Source organism: Anomaloglossus baeobatrachus, chromosome 6, assembly GCF_048569485.1.
Source record: "Anomaloglossus baeobatrachus isolate aAnoBae1 chromosome 6, aAnoBae1.hap1, whole genome shotgun sequence".
NCBI lineage: Eukaryota > Metazoa > Chordata > Amphibia > Anura > Aromobatidae > Anomaloglossus > Anomaloglossus baeobatrachus.
The window spans coordinates 184736707-184757294 of NC_134358.1; positions in this window are offsets into that span (position 1 = coordinate 184736707).

Sequence of the window (20588 nt, forward strand, 5' to 3'; positions counted from 1 at the left end):
GAGGACCTCATTTTAGCCACTACATTAGGTACATTTGGTACTGAGGTGACTGCAATGGATTTTTTCGAAGAGTGGGAGGAGCCTCAAAGCAAAAACCGTAACAGAGCGCAGCTGAAAGTCCTCATAATATCCACATTGTGTCGTAGTGGATTTTTTGAGGACCTCAAAAAAGCCACTCCGTTCTAGCTGCTTCAGTAGTGAGCCGTCTATATCAGAGTGGATTTTTTGAGGACCTCATTTTAGCCACTACATTATGTACATTTGGTACTGAGGTGACTGCAATGGATTTTTTCGAAGAGTGGGAGGAGCCTCAAAGCAAAAAGCGTAACAGTGCGCAGCTGAAAGTCCTCATAATATCCACATTGTGTCGTAGTGGATTTTTTGAGGACCTCAAAAAAGCCACTCCGTTCTAGCTGCTTCAGTAGTGAGCCGTCTATATCAGAGTGGATTTTTTGAGGACCTCATTTTAGCCACTACATTAGGTACATTTGGTACTGAGGTGACTGCAATGGATTTTTTCGAAGAGTGGGAGGAGCCTCAAAGCAAAAACCGTAACAGAGCGCAGCTGAAAGTCCTCATAATATCCACATTGTGTCGTAGTGGATTTTTTGAGGACCTCATTTTAGCCACTCCGTTCTAGCTGCTTCAGTAGTGAGCCGTCTATATCAGAGTGGATTTTTTGAGGACCTCATTTTAGCCACTCTGTTTTAGGTGATTCAGCAGTGAGCCGTCTAGATCAGAGTGGATATTTTGAGCACCTCATTTTTGCCACTCTATTCTAGATGATTCACTAGTGAGCTGTCTAGATTGGGCCCGTGAGTCACTGTGGCCCCGTGGACCTCCTGACGACGATCGTACTTTCATTTATATCGGCATCACCATCACAGATGCCAATACAATTGAAAGGAACAATGCGAGGAGGAGCAGAACACTCTATTTCTAATCATTCTACTACTATGTGTCTGTGAGACACTGATGTTTCAGCATGGAGGACTGCGGTTACTAGAGATGAGCGAGCCTCTGAAGGCTCCGTTCGAGGTGCCGTTCGACGAACCGTTTGACGAACCTCTCGAACCCCATTGAAAACAATGGGAGGCAAACACCTAAAAACACATAGAAAACACCTTCAAAGGTGTCCAAAAGGTGACAAACAACTCACAACATACCACAAACACATGGGAAAGTGACAAGGACATATACTCATGCGAAAACGAAACAGCTGGACGAGGAAAAAGAGGAGAAGACACAGATATAGGCATGGCACGCCCTTCTAAAATCATGTAAAACACAGCAAAGGGACTCTAAGCAGAGTCTCCCTTTTTTCCAAAAATTGGGCCACACACACCCCTTCAGTGGCATCACTTGTGCCCCAGTTGCAAACTTGACCTGTTGATTTGCATCAAGCACATTCAAAAATACGCCAGCCTTAACTGTCTTCAGGATGACACCTGGGTAGGTAGCAAAGTCCTTGCTGAACTATGACTTGTTCATCTTGGATCATTTTTAAAAACACAGCAAGGGGACTCCAAGCGGAGTCTCCCTTTTTTCCAAAAATTGGGCCCCACACACACCACTTCAGTGGCATCACTTGTGCCCTAGTTGTAAACTTCACATGTTGACTTGCATCAAGCACAATCCAAATCCACAAGCCTTTACTCTCCCCAGGATGACACCGGGGTAGCAAAGTCCTTGCTGATCCATGACTTGTTCATCTTGATGAACATTAGTCTGTCCACATTGTCACTGGACAGACGCGTGCGCTTATCTGTCAGCACACACCCAGCAGCACTGAATACACATTCAGAGACATCGCTGGCCGCGGGACATGACAAGATCTCCAAGGCGTAAGTGGAGAGCTCTGGCCATTTTTCAAGATTTGAAGCCCAAAATGAGCAAGGCTCCATTTGCAAAGTCATGGCATCGATGTTCATTTGGAGATACTCCTGTATCATCCTCTCCAGCCGTTGACTATGTGTCAGACTTCTTGTCTCTGGTGGCCTTGCAAAGGAGGGTCTAAAAAATTATGAAACGATTCAATAAAACTGCTGTTACCACCAGATACGGTGCTGCTGGTACGGTTTGACTGTTGATGACGAGACAGTCCCCTGTTTGTCAAGTTACAACTGGGAGATTCACTCCCTGCACCTGCACGGTTGTTTGGTGGAAAAGCCGAGCTAAGATCGAGTAACAGCTTCTGCTGATACTCCTGCATACGTGCGTCCCTTTCTATGGCTGGAATTATTTTGCAAAACTTGGACTTGTACCGGGGATCTAAGAGTGTGGCAAGCCAGTAGTCATCATTACTTCTAATTCGGACAATCCGAGGGTCATGTTGAAGGTAGTGCAGCAAGAAGGCACTCATGTGTCTTGCGCATCCCTGCGGACCAAGTCCTTGCTGTGTTGGTGGCGGCGAGGTGATAACCATGCTGCCTTCCTCTGACATATCCTCCCAACCTCGAACAACCGAAATTTGACCAAGGTCTCCCTCATCAGCTGAGTCTTCCATGCCCATCGACAGTTCGTCCTCCATTTCTTCATGGGCTCCTGCCCCTTCCTAAACAGTTTGGCTGCTACCATGCGCCCTTGTTAATCCCTCTCCCCCACTGTCCCATGCCTGCCGCCTTGTTGATGATGAACGTCTGGTCCTTGTAGATCTTGTTAACCCTTCCGTTGTCATGCTAATAATGGCATTGTCAGCGCTAAACATATTCGTCGCCATGTCGAAGCTGTGCAGAAGGGTGCATAGGTCCTTGATCTGAGACCACTCCATCAGCGTGATCTGCCCCACCTCTGCATCTCGTTGGCCCAGGCTATACGTCATAACGTATTGCACCAGGGCTCGGCGGTGCTGCCACAGTCGCTGTAACATGTGGAGAGTCGAATTCCAGCGTGTCGTCACATCGCATTTCAGGCGATGAACCAGCAGGCCGAAAGACCTCTGCAGCGATGCAAGTCGGTCAGCTGCGGCGGTTGAACGGCGGAAGTGAGCAGAGAGTTACCGTGCCCTGTGCAGAAGCCCATCTAGGTCGGGATAGTGGGTGAAAAATTGCTGGACAACAAGGTTCAAAATGTGAGCCATACAAGGCACGTGTGTCACCTTGCCCCGGCGAGGGGCCGCACCCAGGTTTGCAGCATTGTCGCACACGGCCTTACCTGGCTGCAGGTTGAGTGGAGACAACCATTTACGAAACTGTGAGTGCAGAGCTGACCACAACTCCTCAGCTGTGTGACTTTTATTTCCCAGACATTTCAACGTAAAGACCGCCTGATGCCGTTGAGCTCTACTGCCAGCATAGTAAGGAGGTGTGTGGGATTCCTTGTGCACAGTTACAACGCGGGTGGCCTGACCACACAGGCTTTGGGCGGAGGTGGAGGACCCAGATGAGGTTGAGGAGGCAGAAGCAGTGGAGGAACTTCGACATACAGAGGATTGACGCACAAGTCGTGGGGACGGCAAGACTTGTTCAGCAGACCCCTCACCATCTCTCACCATAGTTACCCAGTGCCCAGTCAGCGACATGTAACGCCCATGTCCATGCTTACTGGTCCAAGTATCGGTGGGGAAATGCACCCTGTCACACACAGAGTTTCTCAAGGAAGCGGCGATGTTGTGTGCGACATGCTGGTGTAGCGCAGGCATACCTTTCTTGGAGAAGTAGTGGCGACTGGGCATCTGGCACTGTGGCACTGCGACTGATATAAGGTCTTGAAAATCCTCTGTGTCCACCAGGTGGAAAGGCAGCATTTCGGTAGCCAAGAGCTTACAGAGGGTGAAAGTCAACCTCTTAGCTTTGTCATGGCTCGGAGGAAATGGCCTTTTATTTGTCCACATCTGAGGGACCGAGATCTGGCTGCTGTGTGGAGACGGTGGTGAGTAGGGTGTCCCTGGAAAACTGCAGATCTGTGAGGAAAGTGCAGGCGGAGACATGATGTTGCCTTCATCCAAAGTTGATGCTCTCGATGTCTGAGAGAGCTCTACACCAGCACTTGTTTCCCCTTCCAAACCAACTGACAACCTGCGAAGCAAACTGGCTGTTGCGGTTAAAGAGGTGGAAGATCTGCGTGGAAAAACATGTGTGACAGCTGTCCCCACAGTCATAGAAGATGAAGGGCGCGCGGAGGAATTTGAAGGGGCAGGCGGTGGTTGGCTTGCTCCGCTAGGCCGCATTGCAGCACGGTGAGCTTCCCACTGGGACTTATGCTTGTTATTCATGTGACGATTCATGGAAGAAGTTGTCAAACTGGTGAGGTTTTGGCCTTTACTTATAGATTGGTGACAAATTTTACAGATCACATGATTTGGGAGATCCTTTGCAAGGTCAAAAAAGGACCCGGCTAGGCAAGGCTTAGAGGCCATGCGACCTGCAGAGCCACCCCGACTTGTGCTCAGAGGCAGAGTTGTGGCTGAGGATGCAGTTGTTGACGTGCTTCCAGTTCTCCGACTCTGTCCAGGAAGGCGCAAGGTAACTTCGTCATCAGTTGCATCCTCCTCCACCGCCTCTGGTGTCCTCCTCGAGTGCCTGACTGTGGGTTGACAGTAAGTGGGATCTAGAACTTCATTATCAAGTTAAGTTGTCATCCCAATCTGGTATCTGCGTCTCATCGTCATCAGTATGTTCCTCATTGTCTCTACCAACAGGTGTTACAGTTTGGGAATGAGGGTCTACATTATGCTCAGAAACTTGGTCATCAAGGCCTGAATCAGACTCACAAAGCTTCTGGGCATCACTGCAGACCATTTCCTGGTCTGTACTCACTGTAGCTTGGCAACAGACCTCTGATTCCCAGAGGCTATAGTGTGACTGAACAGCTCTGCAGACTCAGCCATCTCTGTTACACCATACTCTTCAGGGCGGGTGGAGACTTGAGAGCTGGGAGAAAGCAAGTGCGATTGGGATGACAACTCAGAGGACTGTTGTTTTTTGGATGTTGAAGTTGAGGTGGAGGCGAGGCCACTTGTTGGAGCACTTGAGATCCATTCAAGCTTGTTTTTTTTTGTGCATCATCTACCTTTGTTACAGTTGTTCGGTTCCGTAAAAAAGGAAGCACATCGGATTGTCCACGGAAAGTAGTAGACATCTTACTTTTGCTGGAAGATGGCATTTCTTCAGCAGATGTTAATGTAGCTTTCCCACCTACCCCACGGACACAAACTTTTTTTCCTTTTCCAACACGCCTGTTCCCCTTTCCACCAGCATCTGTCCTTTTGCCACTCATTTTGTTAGCGAAAAGATTGGACACTTAAAATGTGGTAGCAAAAATGGAGAGGTGCTGTAGATTGCAGCGGTGGTCTAGCTTTATTGACAGCTGAAGAACCAACACTGACTATCCCAGACAATTTTAATATGCCCCTAACAGTGGCAGCACAGTTTGCAAATAGAATTGTGTGGGAAAAATGGGCAGTTGGGTAGAATGCCCGGGTGCTGTGGGTAGCAGGACAGCAAAGGGACACTAACGTAGTATTCCAGACACTTTTAGGATGGCACAAAAAGTGTCAGCTCTTTGGTCAAATAAAATAGCATGGCAAAAATGGGCAGGTGGGTATAATGCACGGGTGCTGTGGGTAGCAGGACAGCAAAGGAACACTAAGGCGGGCTTTGCACGTTGCGACATCGCAAGCCGATGCTGCGATGTCGCACGCGATAGTCCCCGCCCCCGTCTCAGGTACGATATCGTGTGATAGCTGGCGTAGCAAAAATTATCGCTACGCCAGCTTCACGCGCACTCACCTGCCCTGCTACCGTCGCTCTGGCCGGCGACCCGCCTCCTTCCTAAGGGGGCGGGTCGTGCGGCGTCATAGCGACGTCACACGGCAGGCGGCCAATAGCGGCGGAGGGGCGGAGATGAGCAGGATGTGAACATCCTGCCCACCTCCTTCCTTCCGCATATCCTACGGAAGCCGCGGTGACGCCGGTAGGAGATGTTCCTCGCTCCTGCGGCTTCACACACAGTGATGTGTGCTGCCGCAGGAACGAGGAACAACATCGGACCGTCGCGTCAGTGTAATTATGGATTACGCCGACGCTGCACCGATGATACGATTACGACGATTTTGCGCTCGTTAATCGTATCATCTAGGCTTTACACACTACGATGTCGCATGCGATGCCGGATGTGCGTCACTTTCAATTTGACCCCACCGACATCGCACCTGCGATGTCGTAGTGTGCAAAGCCGCCCTAAGGTACTATCTCAGACACTTTTAGGATGTCACAAAAAGTGTCAGCTCTTAGGGCAAATAAAATAGCATGGCAAAAATGGGCAGGTGGGTATAATGCACGGGTGCTGTAGGTAGCAAGACAGCAAAGGAACACTAAGGTAGTATTCCAGACACTTTTAGGATGGCACAAAAAGTGTCAGCTCCTTGGGCAAATAAAATAGCGTGGCAAAAATGTGCATGTGGGTAGAATGCACGGGTGCTCTGGGGAGCAGGACAGCAAAGGAAGCCTCACTTTCTATCCCTGCTAATGAAAAAATGCAGTAAGGAATTGCCTGAGCTGAGGTAGCCAGACGCTGTTATCTAAATCCCTACACCGCATTTGCACGGACATGCTTAGCAGCTATGGCTATGAATGCCTGTAAATCAGCCCTGAAAAGGGCTGAAATAACCAGCAGTCCCTAATCCCTAAAGCGCTGTGTAGATTGCACTGTATCTCTATAGCGCACACAGCAGCAGCAGCGTGAGCGGTGACTGTCACCCACACGCAGAAGACAGATAATAGCGGCGAAGGGGAAAATGGCCGTATCTTATAGGTTAAGGACATGTGACATGCACAGCCTATGACACATGCCCTTGCTTGTCTGGCAAAAATCAACTTAGCTGTGTTTGTGTCTGTGATTTGCTGACAGCTTGGAACGCTCCACTGCACGCGCGGTTAGGGGGAAAAAAAATTAATAAATGGTGATCGGCATTCTCTCAGCACTTTGCAGTAGCACAGATCTAAACCCCGTCCCCCCCGCACACTATAAGCTGAAATTTGATAATAGTGTGAATCACAGAGTGACTCACACTATTACAGTGAAAAGCCAGCTAGTAACTAGCTAGGCTTTTTGGTGATCGAACCGTTCTCGAACGTAACTCGAACTGTCGAGCTTTTAGCAAAAATCACTCGAACATGAAATTGGCGAACCTCGAACATCGCTCATCTCTAGCAGTGACGTCACTACTGCGCACTGATGTGCTAAAATGTCAGAGTGGCATAACAGTGGACACACGCTGAGGAGACTGGGGCAGTGGCTGAATGAGGAGAAGTGAGTATATTTGTGTATTTAATCAGGAATTCCAGAGGACTATGGGGAAGCATTTATTGGGGTTGCAAAATAGTATATGGGGCTGCATATTGTTAGGACCAGGATGACGGGTAGGCCCAGGAGGTGGATCCACTGGACTGAGCACCCAACCGAGGGCAAGGTGCCCGGTAGCCGAAGCACTACGGGTAGCAGGACAGTCCGTTCAGAGGAGTGGGTGTAGAAGTCCCTGGGATCACGGAGTCTCTGAAGGTAGTCCGGGTGACGGAGCGCAGGTTCGGAGGCCGAGATGATGTCAGGCAGGGTCCACAACCAGCGGAACGGGGAGATCGGTCACCGCACAGATCCAGGAATCGGAGACGGTAGGGACTGAGAAGATGGCGGACAGTCCGTTCGGGGTTCTGGAACCGTCAGGACCGGTTGGCGGGACAGGAGCGGCTCTACAAGAGAGATAGGTGAGTACGAGACAATGGCACAGGGAGACCTGACTCCTAGCTTAGCAAACACGAAGAACAGGCCCCGCCCACTTGGAAAGGAACCCCCTATATACCCTGTACCTGCATCTTCAATATCCTGTTGGAGGACGCTGGCCCTTTAAGAAAAGGTCAATGACCGCGCGCACGCCCTAATGCGCATGCGCGAGGCCCGGGTGCCAGAAGCCAGAGCAGGATGCGGTGTACAGGAGGCAGGAGTGCCGGGCCGGCTCAGGACAGCAGACGGGCGCCGGGACCGGGGACCGGGTTGCCTGGAGGACGCAGGTGAGGGAGCATGGAGGCTGAGGAGCAGGGGACCGGGGAGCGTGGCACGGGAGTGGGGAAGCGAGGTCCGGGAGCGGGGGAGCGTGGCAGAGGAGCCGGGGAGCGTGGCAGGGGAGCCGGGGAGCGTGGCAGGGGAACCGGGGAGCGTGGCACGGGCACCGGGGAGCATGGCACGGGCACCGGGGAGCGTGACACATATAACTATATGTTGGCGCACAATATTATATTGGGGCACACAATATGGTGGTGCACTATATGGGGGCTGCATACTAGTATATGGCAGAATATAAGGGGTGCATACTACTATATGGAGGAATATAAGGCGTGTACTAAACTATATGAAGGAATATAAGGGGAGCATAATACTATATGGAGGAATATAAGGGGTGCATAATACTATATGCAGGAATATAAGGGGTGCATAATACTATATGAAGGATCCCTTTTATATGGAATATAGGGGTGCATTATACATGGAGGACTATGGAGCTGCATAATCCAATATGAAGAACTATGGGGTGCATTTTAATACATATAGGACTTAGGGGGTTGCATTATATGGAGGACTAATTGGGTTACCTTATACATGGACTTTAGGGGTGCATTATACAGTGTCTACAAGTAGTATTCAACCCCCTGCAGATTTAGCAGGTTTGATAAGATGCAAATAAGTTAGAGCCTGCAAACCTCAAACAAGAGCAGGATTTATTAACAGATGCATAAATCTTACAAACCAACAAGTTATGTTGCTCAGTTAAATTTTAATAAATTTTCAACATAAAAGTGTGGGTCAATTATTATTCAACCCCTAGGTTTAATATTTTGTGGAATAACCCTTGTTTGCAATTACAGCTAATAATCGTCTTTTATAAGACCTGATCAGGCCAGCACAGGTCTCTGGAGTTATCTTGGCCCACTCCTCCATGCAGATCTTCTCCAAGTTATCTAGGTTCTTTGGGTGTCTCATGTGGACTTTAATCTTGAGCTCCTTCCACAAGTTTTCAATTGGGTTAAGGTCAGCAGACTGACTAGGCCACTGCAACACCTTGATTTTTCCCTCTTGAACCAGGCCTTGGTTTTCATGGCTGTGAGCTTTGGGTCGTTGTCTTGTTGGAAGATGAAATGACGACCCATCTTAAGATCCTTGATGGAGGAGCGGAGGTTCTTGGCCAAAATCTCCAGGTAGGCCGTGCTATCCATCTTCCCATGGATGCGGACCAGATGGCCAGGCCCCTTGGCTGAGAAACAGCCCCACAGCATGATGCTGCCATCACCATGCTTGACTGTAGGGATGGTATTCTTGGGGTCGTATGCAGTGCCATCCAGTCTCCAAACGTCACGTATGTGGTTGGCACCAAAGATCTCGATCTTGGTCTCATCAGACCAGAGAACCTTGAACCAGTCTGTCTCAGAGTCCTCCAAGTGATCATGAGCAAACTGTAGACGAGCCTTGACATGACGCTTTGAAAGTAAAGGTACCTTACGGGCTCGTCTGGAATGGAGACCATTGCGGTGGAGTACGTTACTTATGGTATTGACTGAAACCAATGTCCCCACTGCCATGAGATCTTCCCGGAGCTCCTTCCTTGTTGTCCTTGGGTTAGCCTTGACTCTTCGGACAAGCCTGGCCTCGGCACGGGTGGAAACTTTCAAAGGCTGTCCGGGCCGTGGAAGGCTAACAGTAGTTCCATAAGCCTTCCACTTCCGGATGATGCTCCCAACAGTGGAGACAGGTAGGCCCAACTCCTTGGAAAGGGTTTAGTACCCCTTGCCAGCCTTGTGACCCTCCACGATCTTGTCTCTGATGGCCTTGGAATGCTCCTTTGTCTTTCCCATGTTGACTATGTATGAGTGCTGTTCACAAGTTTGGGGAGGGTCTTAATTAGTCAGAAAAGGCTGGAAAAAGAGATAATTAATCCAAACATGTGAAGCTCATTGTTCTTTGTGCCTGAAATACTTCTTAATACTTTAGGGGAACCAAACAGTTCTGGTGGTTTGAGGGGTTGAATAATAAATGACCCTCTGAATAAACTTTTCACAATTTAAAAAAAAAAATAAAAAAAGAAATAACATTCTTTTTTGCTGCATTTCACACTTCCAGGCTGATCTACAGTCCAAATGTCACAATGCCAAGTTAATTCCGAATGTGTAAACCTGCTAAATCTGCAGGGGGTTGAATACTACTTGTAGGCACTGTATATGGAGGATTATAGGGCTGCATAATACAATATGAAGGACTATGGGGATGCGTTATAATACATATAGGATTATGGGGGCTGCATTATATGAGGACTAATGGCGTTACCTTATACATGGACAATAGGGCTGCATTAGAATACATTAAGGACTATGGGGTGAATAATACAATACACTGTGTGCAGAATTATTAGGCAAATTAGTATTTTGATCACATGATACTTTTTCTACATGTTGTCCTACTCCAAGCTGTATAGTGAAAGCCAACTGCCAATTAAGTAAATCAGGTGATATGCATCTCTGTAATGAGGAGGGGTGCGGTGTAATGACATCAACACCCTATATAAGGTGTGCTTAATTATTAGGCAACTTCCTTTCCTTTGACAAAATGGGTCAGAAGAGAGATTTGACGGGCTCTGAAAAGTCTAAAATTGTGAGATGTCTTGCAGAGGGATGCAGCAGTCTTGAAATTGCCAAACCTTTGAAGCGTGATCACCTAACAATCAAGCGTTTCATGTCAAATAGCCAACAGGGTCGCAAGAAGCGTTCCGGGACAAAAAGGCACAAAATAACTGCCCATGAATTGAGGAAAATCAAGATGCCATTTGCCACCAGTTTGGCCATATTTCACAGCTGCAACGTTACTGGAGTATCAAAAAGCACAAGGTGTGCCATACTCAGGGACATGGCCAAGGTAAGGAAGGCTGATAAACCACCACCTCTGACCAAGAAACATAAGATAAAACGTCAAGGCTGGGCCAAGAAATATCTTAAGACTGATTTTTCAAAGGTTTTATGGACTGATGAAATGAGAGTGACTCTTGATGGGCAGATGGATGGGCCAGAGGCTGGATCAGTAAAGGGCAGAGAGCTCCGCTCCGACTCAGACACCAGCAAGGTGGAGGTGGGTACTGGTATGGGCTGGGATCATCAAAGATCAACTTGTGTGACCTTTTCGGGTTGAGAATGGAGTGAAGCTCAACTCCCAGACCTACTGCCAGTTTCTGGAAGACAACTTCTTCAAGCAGTGGTACAGGAAGAAATCAGTATCGTTCAAGAAAAACATGATTTTCATGCAGGACAATGCTCCATCACATGCATCCAACTACTCCACAGCGTGGCTGGCCAGTAAAGGTCTAAAAGATGAAAAAATAATGACATGGCCCCCTTGTTCACCTGATCTGAACCCCATAGAGAATCTGTGGTCCCTCATAAAATGTGAGATCTACAGGGAAAGAAAACAGTCCACCTCTGGGAGCAGTGTCTGGAGGCTGTGGTGGCTGGAGGCTGTGGTGACTGGAGGCTGTGGTGTCTGGAGGCTGTGGTGTCTGGAGGCTGTGGCGGCTGCTGCACGCAATGCTGAGTGTAAACAGATCAAGCAATGACAGAATCTATGGATAGTCGGCTGTTAAGTGTCATCATAAAGAAAGGGGGCTATATTGGTCACTAATTTTTTGTGGTTTTTTTTGCATGTCAGAAATGTTTATTTCTAAATTTTGTGCAGTTATATTGGTTTACCTGGTGAAAATAAACAAGTGAGATGGGAATAGATTTGGTTTTTATTAAGTTGCCTAATAATTCTGCACAGTAATAGTTACCCGCACAGACAGATATCCTCCTAAGGCTATGTGTCCACGAGAGAATGTAGCTGCGGATTTTTCTGCATCAAAATCCGCAGCTTTCCTGCAAAATCCGCACCTTTTCAAAGGTGCGGATTTGCCGTGGATTTACCGCGTAATTGCCGCGGATTTGATGCGGATTTTTTTTTCCCAATTTTAAAGCCAAAATCCGGATGAAAATCCGCAACAATAATTGACATGTTGCAGATTTTTCCGGACCAAAATCCGCACGAAATCCGCTGCGGAAAAATCCACAGCATGGACACAGCATTTCCAAAATGCCATAGAAATGGCTGGGAAGTGCCGGTGCTGCAGATTTTCGTGAAATCCGCGGCTTTTCTGCGAGAAATCCGCGGCAAAATCCGTGCATTTTCCGCTGCGTGGACCTAAGATAGCCAAATCTAGCCTAAGATAGCCAAATCTAAAAAACCCCACTCCAACTGCCAAAAATATTAAGCTTTGATATTTATGAGTCTTTTGGGTGATTGAGAACATAGTTGTTGATCAATAATAGAAAAAAATCCTCTGAAATACAACTTGCCTAATAATTCTGCACACAGTGTATGAAGGACTATGGTGACTGCATTATAATACATATAGGACTATGGGGGTGCATTATAATATATGGAAAACTATGGGGTGCAGTATAATATACGCAGGACTGTGGGGTGCAGTATAATATACAGTTAGGTCCAGAAATATTTGGACAGTGACACAAGTTTTGTTATTTTAGCTGTTTACAAAAACATGTTCAGAAATACAATTATATATATAATATGGGCTGAAAGTGCACACTCCCAGCTGCAATATGAGAGTTTTCATATCCAAATCGGAGAAAGGGTTTAGGAATCATAGCTCTGTAATACATAAGCCTCCTCTTTTTCAAGGGACCAAAAGTAATTGGACAAGGGACTCTAAGGGCTGCAATTAACTCTGGAGGCGTCTCCCTCGTTAACCTGTAATCAATGAAGTAGTTAAAAGGTCTGGGGTTGATTACAGGTGTGTGGTTTTGCATTTGGAAGCTGTTGCTGTGACCAGACAACATGCGGTCTAAGGAACTCTCAATTGAGGTGAAGCAGAACATCCTGAGGCTGAAAAAAAAAGAAAAAATCCATCAGAGAGATAGCAGACATGCTTGGAGTAGCAAAATCAACAGTCGGGTACATTCTGAGAAAAAAGGAATTGACTGGTAAGCTTGGGAACTCAAAAAGGCCTGGGCGTCCACGGATGACAACAGTGGTGGATGATCGCCGCATACTTTCTTTGGTGAAAAAGAACCCGTTCACAACATCAACTGAAGTCCAGAACACTCTCAGTGAAGTAGGTGTATCTGTCTCTAAGTCAACAGTAAAGAGAAGACTCCATGAAAGTAAATACAAAGGGTTCACATCTAGATGGAAACCATTCATCAATTCCAAAAATAGACAGGCCAGAGTTAAATTTGCTGAAAAACACCTCATGAAGCCAGCTCAGTTCTGGAAAAGTATTCTATGGACAGATGAGACAAAGATCAACCTGTACCAGAATGATGGGAAGAAAAAAGTTTGGAGAAGAAAGGGAACGGCACATGATCCAAGGCACACCACATCCTCTGTAAAACATGGTGGAGGCAACGTGATCACGTGGTCACTTGTGTTTATTGATGACATAACAGCAGACAAGAGTAGCCGGATGAATTCTGAAGTGTACCAGGATATACTTTCAGCCCAGATTCAGCCAAATGCCGCAAAGTTGATCGGACGGCGCTTCATAGTACAGATGGACAATGACCCCAAACATACAGCCAAAGCTACCCAGGAGTTCATGAGTGCAAAAAAGTGGAACATTCTTCAATGGCCAAGTCAATCACCAGATCTTAACCCAATTGAGCATGCATTTCACTTGCTCAAATCCAGACTTAAGACGGAAAGACCCACAAACAAGCAAGACCTGAAGGCTGCGGCTGTAAAGGCCTGGCAAAGCATTAAGAAGGAGGAAACCCAGCGTTTGGTGATGTCCATGGGTTCCAGACTTAAGGCAGTGATTGCCTCCAAAGGATTGGCAACAAAATATTGAAATTAAAAATATTTTGTTTGGGTTTGGTTTATTTGTCCAATTACTTTTGACCTCCTAAAATGTGGAGTGTTTGTAAAGAAAAGTGTACAATTCCTACAATTTCTATCAGATATTTTTGTTCAAACCTTCAAATTAAACGTTACAATCTGCACTTGAATTCTGTTGTAGAGGTTTCATTTCAAATCCAATGTGGTGGCATGCAGAGCCCAACTCGCCAAAATTGTGTCACTGGCCAAAGATTTCTGGACCTAACTGTATGTAGTACTATGGGGTGCAGTATAATACATGGAGAACTATGTGGTGCAGTATAATATATGGAGTACTATGGGGTGAATTTTACATAGATGGCTATGGGGTGCAGTATATGTAGGACAATGGGGTTCAGTATAATATACAGAGGACTTTGAGGGCTGCATTATAATACATGAATGACTATGGGGAGTGCATTATACAGTAATACATGGAGTACTATGTGAGCTGTATTAATAATATTAATAATAATAATCTTTATTTCTATAGCGCCAACATATTCCGCAGTGCTTTACAATTCAGGAGGATCATATACAAAAAAGTAACAGTAATAACAGTAATAGAAAATGCAATATTTAGAGGGGAAAAAAAAGACAACCCTGCTCGTGAGAGCTTACAATCTACAATGAGATATGGGTGGGGTGGGGGGGGCAAGGTACAAGTGCTTATTTACAATGACAATCCAGCAATTTCAAGGAAATGGGGGATAGATAATGGCTTCCTGGACCAGTGGGCCTGAATCTTGAGATGCATTTGGGTGGCATGGAGTTTGACGTGAGGTTATGTTGTGAGAAGTTGTAGAGGCACTGTGTGAATTGGATTAGATTAGGGAGTGTGGTAGGCCGCCCTAAAAAGATGCGTTTTTAGGGAGCGTCTGAAGCAGAGTAAGTTATGATTCATTATAACTTCTTGGGGTAGATGTCACGCTCTCCGGCTCCCCTGCTCTGCTCCCCGGCTCACCTGCCACGCTCCCCGGCTTCCCTGCTTCTCTCCCCGGTCCCCAGCCTCCATTGCCTGCGGTCTCCAGGCGGTCCGGTCCCCGCTCCCGGCGCCCGTCGGCTGCTCAGCCCCAGCCCGGCTCTCCTGCTTCCTGCTCACCGCTCCCTGCCCTGGCTTCTGGCACACGGGCCTCGCGCATGCGCATTAGGGCGCGCGCGCGGTCATTGACCCTTTCTTAAAGGGCCAGCGTCCACTGACAGGAAATTGAGCACACAGGTACAGGGTATAAAGGGGTTTAGTGTCCAAGTGGGCGGGGCCTGTTCTTCGTGTTTCCCAAGCTAGGAGTCAGGTCTCCTTGTGTCTCTGTGCCATACTTACCTATCTCTCTTCTAGAGCCGCTCCTGCCTCGCCATCCGGTCCTGCCGATTCCCGAACCCAGAACGCTGACTATCTGCCATCCTGTCAGTCCGTACCATCTCTGATCCCTGAGGTGACCCGTCCTCTCGCTCCATCGGTTCCGGACTCCGCCTGACAACATCTCGGCCTCCGAACCTGAGCTCCGTCACCCGGACTACCATCAGTGACTCCGTGGTCCCAGGGACTTCTCCATTCTACTCTTGTATACGGACTGTCCTGCTACCCGTAGTGCTCCGGCTACCGGACCCCTTGCCTTCATCAAGGAGTTCGGCCCAGTGGATCCGCCTCCTGGGTCTGCCCGTCCACCTGGCCCTAACAGTAGAGCGTTCCAGAGGATTGGTGCAGCTCGGAAGAAGTCTTGGATCCGGGAGTGGGAGGTTCGGATTAGTGTTGATGTTAGTCGAAAGTCGTTTTCAGAGCGTAGAGACCGGGTGGGGTGAGACAGAGACAGACAGAGAGGAGGGTGGAGATGTAGGGGGGTGCCGCACTGTGGAGAGCTTTGTGGTGATAGACAGAGAGGAGGGTGGAGATGTAGGGGTGCTGTACTGTGGAGAGCTTTGTGGGTGAGAACAAGCAGTTTGAATTGGATCCTGTGATATATGGGCAGCCAGTGCAATGACTGGCACAGAGCAGAGGCATCCGAGTAGCGATTAGCCAGATAGATGACCCTAGCTGCTGCATTAAGGATGGACTGTAGAGGAGAGAGTCTAGTTAGGGGGAGACCAATTAATAGAGAGTTACAGTAGTCAAGGCGAGAGTGGATCAGGGCCACGGTGAGTGTTTTTGTCATTTCCATTGTGAGAAAGGGGCGGATTCTAGAGATGTTCTTGAGGTGCAAGCGGCAGGAGCGGGCAGTTTTGGAAAGGTTAAGTTTGAGATAGAGAGCAGACATGACATTGCAAACTGCAGTCAGGCAGTCACTTCTGTTCTGTAGTACAGCGGGGGTGAGCTCAGGGGATGAGGTGTATAGCTGTGTGTCATCAGCATAAAGATGGTACTGAAAACCAAATCTGCTAATGGTCATTCCAATTGGGGCAGTGTAGAGGGAGAAAAGAAGAGGGCCGAGGACTGAACCTTGAGGGACCCCAACAGTGAGAGGAAGAGGAGAAGATGTGGAGCCAGCAAATGATACATTGAATGAACGGCGAGAAAGATAGTTAGAGAACCACGAGAGCACAGTGTCCTTTAGGCCGATAGAATGGAGCATAGAGAGAAGGAGATGGTGGTCAACAGTGTCGAAGGCGGCAGAGAGGTCAAGAAGGATAAGCAGAGAGTGGTCACCATTATGTTTTGCAGTCAATAGGTCATTGGTCACTTTGACAAGGGCAGTTTCTGTTGAGTGTAAAGGGCGGAAGCCAGACTGTAAAGGATCTAGAGGAGAGTGAGAGGCCAGGTAGCGGGTGAGGCGAGAGTAGACCAGGCGCTCCAAGAGTTTGAAGATGAAGGGGAGATTGGAGACTGGTCTGTAGTTGCTTGTGCAGGACGGATCAAGGGAAGGGTTTTTTTAATAATGGAGTAATAATAGAGTGTTTGAGGGAGGAGGGGAAGATACCCGAAGAGAGAGAGAGATTGAAGATTTTAGTTAGGTGAGTGGTGACAACCAGAGTAGGTGTGAGGGAAAGGGATCAGTAGGGCAAGTGGTAGGATGAGAAGAAAAGAGGAGCCTGGAGACTTCCTCCTCTGTGACTGGGTCAAATGTGGAAAGTGAGCTTGATGGGATATATGGAGGGATGGGATTCACAACGCTTGGTAGCTGGGAGCTGATCTCCTGGCGGATGTTTTCTATTTTATCTGTGAAATATGAGGCCAGGTCATCAGCATGAAGGTCTGTGATGGGGGTATGTACTTTGGGACTGAGGAGGGAGTGAAAGGTGTCAAAGAGCTTTTTTGGATTGTTGGATAGTGAGGAAATAAGGGTGGTGAAGTAGGTCTGTTTGGCGAGGTGAAGAGTTGTAGGTCCTTAAGATGAACTTGTAGTGGATGACGTTTTCTGGTGTGCGTGTTTTCCTCCATATGCGTTTGGCACTCCTAGAGCATCACTGGAGAAATCGAGTTTGGGAAGTGAGCCAGGGCTGTTTTACTCTGTGTTTGGAGGTTCTGAGGGTGAGGGGTGCTACTTGGTCTAGGGTATTTCTGAGTGTGTCATTGTAATGGTTTACAGCCAGATCAGGACAGGAAAGTGAGGAGATAGGGGACAGTGATGAGTGTAAAGAGTCTGTAAGGGTCTGAAAGTCAATGGCCTGTAGGTTTCTGAATGTGTGATAGGTGGGAGTGTACTGGGGTGGACGAGGGTTTGTGAGCTTGAAGGAGAGGATGTTGTGGTCAGAGAGGGGAAGAGGTGAGTTGTCAGAGATTGAGCAGAGGCGGATAAAGACCAGGTCAAGAGTGTTACCATCTTCATGTGTCTCAGAAGATGAGAGCTGTGAGAGGCCAAGGGAGGTGGTGAGAGATAGAAGCTGGGATGCAGATGGGGAGGAGGGGCTGATCATGGGTATGTTAAAGTCTCCTCGGATGAGGGTTGGTAATTCTGAGGACATGAAGTGCGGCAGCCAGGCTGAAAAGTGGTCAAGGAACTGGGTGGGTGGGCCTGGGGGACGGTATATGACAGCTACTATTATAATATATGGAGGATTATGGGGGCTGCATTATTATACATGGAGGCCTATGAGGTCTGCATTATAATACATGGTGAGCTGTGGGGTGCATTATAATACATGCATGACTATGGGGGCTGCATTATAATATATGAAGGCCTATGAGGGCTACCTTATCCATGGACTATGGGGGTGCATTATAAAACATGGAGGACTATGGGGGTGCATTATAATATATGGAGGACTATGGGGTGCAGTATAATATATGGAGGACTATGGAGTGAATTATAATACATGGAGGACTATGGGAGTTGTAGTATAATAATTGGAGGGCTATAAGAGTTACCTTATACATAGAGGACTATGGGAAATGCATTATAATACAAGGAGGACTATGGGGCGCATTCTAGTAAAATGAAGGGTTACGTGGGACCCAATATGCTATATGGAAGGCTATGTGGGGGCCATTATAGTATTTGGAGAACTATATATACGAGGGGGGACAAAGACATAAGCTTGGGATGGGAACGTTTTGTGCTGATGGAAAGAGGCTCTTACCCGCAGCACCCAGCTTTACGATGCTATGATATGGGAAAGCTGGGTGCTGAGGGAAAGATGTATAGCAGAGCCTAGGGAAGCTGGGTGCTGAGGACAAGATGGATATCAGAACATAGGAAAGCTGGATGATGATAGAAAGAGGGATTTCAGATCATGGGAAACCTGAGTGCTGAGGGAAAGAGCCAAGTGTTAACTTCATTATCCCGCACCCTGAGTGTCAGCGTCATTATCCCATGCCCCGAGTGTCGGTGTCATTATCCTGTACCCAGTGTATCTGTGTTGGGGGGGGCAGGTCCTAATTTTGCATTGGGGCCCATCAAATTCTAGTTACAACACTGCCCAGCACAGAGATGACTAGATCACAGTTGTTGCACTAAGGTTCATGATTTCTGATCTCACAGCACTGTCTGTAAGGAACATCCCCTGTACAGTAACTCCATTCTATCTCACTAGAGGTGACTAGAGCGGAGTTGCTGCACTGAGGTTCATGATTTCTGAGCTCACAGCACTGTCTATAAGGACGGCCTCAGCCAGTCCATGCATTGTGTTCAGAGATTGTACTGACGTTCATAGATGTTTGAATAAGCCCTTATACAGATTACATGAAAGCTCCCATAAACATAGGGCTAAAATTGCCCGGATCAGACAACAATATGATGTGTATGGGGGCTATCTGACTTACCTCGAGAATGGATGTAAAGCTGGTGTCACACACAGCGACAACAACAACGAGGTCGCTGCTACGTCACCATTTTCTGTGACGTTGCAGCGACGTCCAGTCGCTGTCGCTGTGTGTGACATCCAGCAACGACCTGGCCCCTGCTGTGAGGTCGCCGGTCGTTGCTGAATGTCCAGCTTAATTTTTTGGTCGTCACTCTCCCGCTGTGACACACACATCGCTGTGTGTGACAGCGAGAGAGCGACGAAATGAAGCGAGCAGGGAGCAGGAGCCGGCGTCTGGCAGCTGCGTTAAGCTGTAACCAGCGTAAACATCGGGTAACCAAGGGAAGACCTTTCCCTGGTTACCCGATATTTACCTTCGTTACCAGCCTCCGCCCTTGCTGCCAGTGCCGGCTCCTGCTCTGTGCACATGTGGCTGCAGTACGCATCGGGTAATTAACCCAATGTATACTGTAGCAAGGAGAGCAAGGAGCCAGCGCTAAGCAGTGTGCGCAGCTCCCTGCTCTCTGCACTGTGACATGTAGCTGCAGCACACATCGGGTTAATTAACCCGATGTGTACTGTACCTAGGAGAGCAAGGAGCCAGCGCTAAGCGCGGCTCCCTGCTCTCTGCACATGTAGCACAGCGACGTTATGATCGCTGCTGCGTCGCTGTGTTTGACAGCTAAGCAGCGATCATAACAGCGACTTACAAGGTCGCTGTTACGTCACAGAAAATGGTGACGTAACAGCGACGTCGTTGTCGCTGTCGATTAGTGTGAACCCAGCTTAAAGGGAGGGAAGGAACCGGCGTGTTTGAATTCCACTTGTTGATGCTTTTGATCTCTTGAAAGATAATCCACCCCCAGAGGAGGCGACATCAGCTCTCAGAGAGAGAACACAAGAACATTTGGCCGAGCACTCCTGTATGTGATAGTCAAGAGAGAGCTGTCGGACAAATAATTGTAGGGATTGTTTACACGCCTTAAAGGGATTGTTTAGTGAAAACAAGTTATCACCTATCCATGGGCAAGGTGATCACCTGCTGATCAGTGTCCGATCACTGGAACCCGCACCGATTGGGAAAACGGGGAATTTTTATCCATATGTTTCAGGTATGTGTGACATCCATTTTTAACACGGATGCCACACGTACTCATGTTATTCTATAGTGTTCCTCACACATGCATGTTTTTACATGGACCGTGTTGCCCCACATTTCCCTGCACGCAGACATTGTTTTTTTTTCTCAGGCAGCACGGGTGTCACACACTGATGTAATCCGTGTGACAAGAACCAGAGAAAACACGTGTCTCTGAAATAAAATGAATTTTTATACTTACTTGTCTCCAGCCCTGCTGTCACTTGCTTCCGATCCCCGCTCATTATACTCAATGAATATGCACTCAACGGAGGACCTGGAAGCAGCAGCACCATAGACATCAATGCCAGGGACAGCATCGCTGGGGACAGGTGAGTATCCAAGGAACTCTGATATCCTGACAACGCCTACG